The sequence below is a fragment of the Agelaius phoeniceus genome, chromosome 15 (assembly GCF_051311805.1).
Source record: "Agelaius phoeniceus isolate bAgePho1 chromosome 15, bAgePho1.hap1, whole genome shotgun sequence".
Lineage (NCBI taxonomy): Eukaryota > Metazoa > Chordata > Aves > Passeriformes > Icteridae > Agelaius > Agelaius phoeniceus.
Window position 1 is genome coordinate 16,776,034 of NC_135279.1, and position 6,090 is coordinate 16,782,123.

The following is a 6,090-nucleotide window of genomic DNA, read 5'->3' on the forward strand; positions in this document are numbered from 1 at the left end:
CTCCTCCTCATCCTCCTCCTCCTCCTCCTCCCGTCTGCCGGGGAGAGGGAGGCGATTCCCGCTTGCAGAGCCCTCCCCATGCTCCGAAATGGCCCCACGGGCAGCCTGCCAGGCAGGGCTGCATCCTGCAGCGGTTCTGCAGCTGCCGGCAGCGCTGCCGTGCCCAGCCCGGCCGGGCACAGCCTGGGCACCCTGCGGGCCCCTGTGCCCCCTCCCTGCCCGTCCTCGCAGAGCCCAGCAGAGCTGGAAACGCTCGCAGCCAGCCAGACGAGTGGAAACCACTGCTCTGCATTTGGAAATTAAACGGGAGCTTTAAATATCGCTGGAGCCGATTGGCGGCGCGGGCAGGAGCCCAGCGCGGCCCTTGCCAAGGGCTGCCCGGCACGGGAGGGCTCAGCCACAGCGTCCCCAGCGCTGCTGCCCTCGGCCACTGCCCCCCGTGTGCCCCTGAGCCTGCCTGGTGCCATTGGGGGTGGCCCTGGTGACAACAGTGGGGACCTGGTGACAGCGAGATGGACCCAGTGCCAGTGGGGGTGGCCCTGGTGCCATTGGGGGTGGCTCTGGTGCCATTGGGGTGGCCCTGGTGCCATTGGGCGTGGCCCTGGTGCCATTGGGAGTGGCCCTGGTTCCATTGGGGGTGGCCCTGGTGCCATTGGGGTGGCCCTGGTGCCATTGGGGTGGCCCTGATGCCATTGGGGGTGGCCCTGGTGCCATTTAAGGTGGCCCTGGTGCCATTGGGGTGGCCCTGATGCCATTGGGGTGGCTCTGGTGCCATTGGGGGTGGCCCTGGTGACAGTGGGGTGGCCCTGGTGCCATTGGGGTGGCCCTGATGCCATTGGGGTGGCTCTGGTGCCATTGGGGGTGGCCCTGGTGACAGTGGGGTGGCCCTGGTTCCATTGGGAGTGGCCCTGGTGCCATTGGGGGTGACCATGGTGCCATTGGGGGTGGCGCTGTTGCCATTGGGGGTGGCCCTGGTGTCATTGGGCATGGCCCTGGTGACAGTGGGGTGGCCCTGGTGCCATTTGGGGTGGCTCTGGTGCTATTGTGGTGGCCCTGGTGCCATTGGGGGTGGCCCTGGTGCCATTGGGGGTGGCCCTGGTTCCATTGGGGAGCCCCTGGTGCCATTGGGGTGCCCCTGGTGCCATTGGGGTGGCCCTGGTGCCATTGGGGGTGACCCTGGTGCCATTGGGGGTGACCCCGGTTCCATTGGGGTGGCCCTGGTGACAGTGTGGTGGCCCTGGTGACAGTGGGGGTGGCGCTGCTCCCTGGGTGTCCCCGCTCCGGGGGCAGGGAGCCGTGCTGCAGGATTAGAGCAGTTTGCTGTGGGATTAGAGCACTGTGCCGCCCTGGCAGGGTGCAGGAGCCCCGCTCTGCCTCGCTGAGCTCGCCGGGATTAAGGTTTTGTTTCAAGGGATTAGGGCGATTAGCGCGGGGAGTGCTGTGGGATGCGGGGCTGCTTCGTGCAGAAACTGAGCCAGAAGTGGAGCTGGGGGGCTTGGAGAGCTCCAGAGACACCCCAAAATTGTGCTCCCCTCTCTCTGCAGGCTGCTGGTCCCTCGTGGGTCCATGCCCAGGGTGTCAGGGCCACGCACAGAGCTGCAGAAAACAACTGCACCCAGTCCCTGGTGGGATCCAGCCCCCTTGGAAGGATCCAGCCCCCTCAGTGGGATCCAGCCCCCACAGTGGGATCCATCCTTCCCAGTGGGATCCATCCCTCTCAGTGGGATCCATCCCCCTCAGTGGGATCCATCCCCCTCAGTGGGATCCATCCCTCTCAGTGGGATCCATCCCTCTCAGTGGGATCCATTCCTCTCAGTGGGATCCAGCCTTCCCAGTGGGATCCAGCCTTCCCAGTGGGATCCATTCCTCTCAGTGGGATCCATCCCCCTCAGTGGGATCCATCCCTCTCAATGGGATCCATTCCTCTCAGTGGGATCCATCCCCCTCAGTGGGATCCATCCCCCTCAGTGGGATCCATCCCCCTCAGTGGGATCCATCCCTCTCAATGGGATCCATCCCTCTCAGTGGGATCCATCCCCCTCAGTGGGATCCATCCCTCTCAGTGGGATCCAGCCCCCTCAGTGGGATCCAGCCCCCTTGGAAGGATCCAGCCCCTTTGGAAGGATCCAGTCCCCTCAGGGGGATGCAAACCCACCTCCTCCAGTGCCAACTGAGCCCAAGCCTGGCCTGACTCTACCTTCCTCATCCTCACAACTCAGCCTTTCCCCCACTCCTGCACATCCTTGGCCACAGACCATGGCAGGGAGCAAGGGCAACATGTGGGAAGATCATGGGGAACAGGGAAATGTGGAAGAAGTCCCCCCAGCCAGCAGGGACATCTCATTTCTGACACATAGACCAGCATCTCCTGGCTCTGGGAACCTCTGTGCCCTTCCCAACACCACTCTGGGGGGACAGGAGGTGCCAGCACAGCAGCTCCTGGCTGGTCCCAGGGGCTGTCCTGTCAGTCCCCAAGTGTCCCCAGGGCCCCCAGCTCCCTCTCTGGGGTAGGAACTGCTGGAGCTCAGCTGGGAGCAGGAGCAAGGGAACAGCCCCGACCTCTGCAGTGCAGGAGTGAAGCTAAAACTGCCAATCCCACCCAAGGTTAGAGCCTGGAATTGCCAAGAACCAGCTGGAATTGCCAAGGACCAGGAACTGGAATTGCCAAGAACCAGGAACTGGAATTGCCAGGGACCAGGAACTGGAATTGCCAAGGACCAGGAACTGGAATTGCCAGGGACCAGGAACTGGAATTGCCAAGAACCAGGAACTGGAATTGCCAAGGACCAGGAACTGGAACAGTCCAGGGACCAGGAACTGGAATTGCCAAGGACCAGCAGCTGGAATTGCCAGGGACCAGGAACTGGAATTGCCCAGGACCAGGAGCTGGAACTGCCCAGGACCAGCAGCTGGAATTGCCCAGGACCAGCAGCTGGAGCCCTCAGCCCTGGTGTCTGGTTGCTGCAGAGCTGGGGCGCTGGCAGCAGCCCTGCAGGGTGGTGGCAGTGCCAGGGGCACATGCCAGGCTCCCAGATGCCAGTGCTCATGCCATTTATGTGCTTTCCCCGTGGTGCTGCAGCCCAGCCCCTGACCTGAGGCAGCCACGAGGAGCTGGATCAGAGGAACCAGAAATGGAGCCAGGGGGTGGTGCAGGGGTCCCTCACCCTGCAGCTCCTCATGGCTGAGGCTCCCTGGCCCAAGCTGCAGAGCTCGGGGGCCTGCAGGGAGGGGAGCAGCCCCCAGGCCTCTGCTCTGAGAACCCAAAGTCTCATCTGTCCTGATCAGCTGGGAGGGACACAGAGCCCTTTGCTCAGATCCCTGTGCTCCCCCCTCAGACCCACAGCTGACCCTGCCTGGTGGTGACACCGTGGAATCATGGAATGGTTTGGGTTGGAAGGGAACTTAAACCTCATCCCACCCCTGCCATGGCAGGGACACCTCCCACTGTCCCAGGCTGCTCCAGCCCCAGTGCCCAGCCTGGCCTTGGGCACTGCCAGGGATCCAGGGGCAGCCCCAGCTGCTCTGGGCACCCTGTGCCAGGGCCTGCCCACCCTGCCAGGGAGGAATTGTATCCCAATATCTCACAGAATCACAGAATTACACAATCACAGAATCACAGAATGATGAGGTTGGAAGAGACCTCTAAGATCACTGAGTCCAACCTATACCCTCACACCTCACCCAGACCCTAGCACCCAGTGCCATGTCCAGGCTTTTTTTAAACACACCCAGAGATGGTGATTCCACCACCTCCCTGGGGAGAGCATTCCAGTACTTTATTATTCTTTTGGTGAAAAATTGCTTCCTAATTTCCAACCTATCCCTTCCCTGACGTAGCTGGAGACTGTGTCCTCTGGTTCTGTCAGTGCTGCCTGGTGGAAGAGACCGACCCCACCTGTCTGTAACCTCCTTTCAGGAAGGTGTAGAGAGCAATATCCCATCTAAAGCCCCTCTCTGTCCCTTTGAAGCCATTCCCTGTGTCCTGCCAGCCATCCCATGGGTACACTCGGGGGCAATGTCCCCCCAGCCCCCCTGTGCCATCCCCAGGCATCTGCAGATGCACATTTCCTCTTCACCAAGGAAATGTGCAAATGCTGCTTTGGGCATGGCCACACTCAGACCTTCAGAACTCTGGGACACCAGGTCTCTCCTGGCCCTGTGCTGTGCCTGGTCCTGCTGAGTGCCACCCCTGGGACAGGAGCAGCTCTGGGGCTGGCAGGGAGGGGATTTGCAGCTCTGGGGTTGAGCTGGGGATGGCAGCAGAGGGAGGGTGAGGGGGTTGGATTAGGGGGTGAGCAGGGCTGGATCCCATCCTCTCCCCTCCTCCAGCCTGTGAGGAGAGCTGGGTTTGAAATCCTTCTCCCCTGCTCGCTCCCTCTGAGCTGGCACCGTGCTGGAAGGGATTGATGTGGAGGAGACACAAATGAGTGACTCACACACACTTGGGGAGGATAAAAATACTCAGGCTCATGTGTCCCACCCGTGTGGGGTGGCTGGGATGCTGCAGGTGCCATCCCTGCTCCCCAGCCATGCCAGGACAAACCCACAGGGGGCTCAGTGGCTGCTGCCCTGCTGCTCCTGCCCCAGCAGCTCCAGCTCTGCTGCCCAGGAGTGACAAAGATCAGGAGCCACGTGCCCTGGGGATCAGGTGGCCTCTGTGTCCTTCAGCAGGCAGAGGGTGACACAGCCCTGCAATAAACCTGGTGCCAGCACCTGGGGAGCACCAGGGCCAGCAGCTCGGGCTGGCAGCAGCAGTGTGGACACTCAGGGTGCACCCAAGGGTGCCCACAGGGCAGGATTTGGTCTCCTCTGGCCTCGGCAGGGGTGGCACAGCCTTTTTGGGCACTGCCAGCAAGGTGTGCCCAGCTTTCAGTGCCTCTCCTGAGTGTGCCACGTGCAAGGGTCAGGCAGAATTCCCCGTGCTTCCCTCACTTCCCTGTTCCTGGGGGGAGGAAGGAGGTTTGAAAGCAGGGATTTTACTTCCTGTCCATTGCCTTTTGCAGTGCCATTTCTGAAAATGGGACACTTTGCAGTGTTTTCCCTGCTCTTTGGATGCTCTCTGACACAAGAATGCCCTGTTGGAGAGGGCACATGGTGCCAGGAGCAGCCAGGGATGATCCAAGCCCATCCCTGCTCAGTTCCTGCAGGGCTGATGGGTGACAGGAGGGGTTGATGGCGATGCCGGTGACAGGGCTGGGAGGGGACATCACCCAAATGTCCCTGGAGGCTGGCATGGCAGTGCCACACAGCAGGGGCACACAGGACACAGAGGGCACAGAGGGCTGTGCTTTGTGCAGGGAACCTGCAATCCCTGCAGGGGCAGTGATCAGTGCTGGCATGTGGGAATCACACCAGGAATGGTGAGAAAAAGGGAAAAACTGGAAGAAAAGCCCATGGGTGAAGGTTTCCAGCACTCAGCCTGAGGGTGTGGTGGGGCCTGAGCCTCTGCTTCCTTCCCCTGCTGCCTGTGCCAGGAGCCACAGGTGTCCCTTGGGCACAGGGGCACAGATCCAGCTCCCGATGGCTCCCCTGGCTCAGGGCAGGGGAATGGGGCAGTGGGGATGTGGGGAGGGGTCTGGCTGTGCCCAGCCTCATCTGCCACCTCCTGGGCATTCCTTGGTGATTTTCCACCTCGCTTTGCCCAGGAAGGAGCAGGAAGCTCTGCTGGTGTGTGGGTGAGCTCTCAGCACCCCTCGGGCCCTGCAGGTGCCCAGCCAGGGGTGCTTTGTGAGCCACTCAGAGGGTTTGGGGCAGAGGGCAGTGCCCAGGCCTGGGGTGGCACACTGATGGGAGCACCCCAAAGGGATGGGGCCCCGCTGAGCCCCCTGAGCTGTGCCAGCGCTGCAGAAGGTCCCTGCCGTCACCTGGCAGCTCGGAGAGCACGTTCCTGGCATTTCGCTGGAAGCTGAGGCGCAGGAGCCGGGCTCTGGCAGCGATCCCAGCACTCTGCGCTTTCCTGGCAGCGGGGTGGGAGCTGCCACGGCTGGGCGGGGGCTGCCTGGGGAGGGGGAGGAGGAGGAGGAGGAGGAGGAGGAGGAGGAGGATGCTCCTGCCGGGATGCAGCCCCGGGAGCCGGCTGGCGTGGGAGGG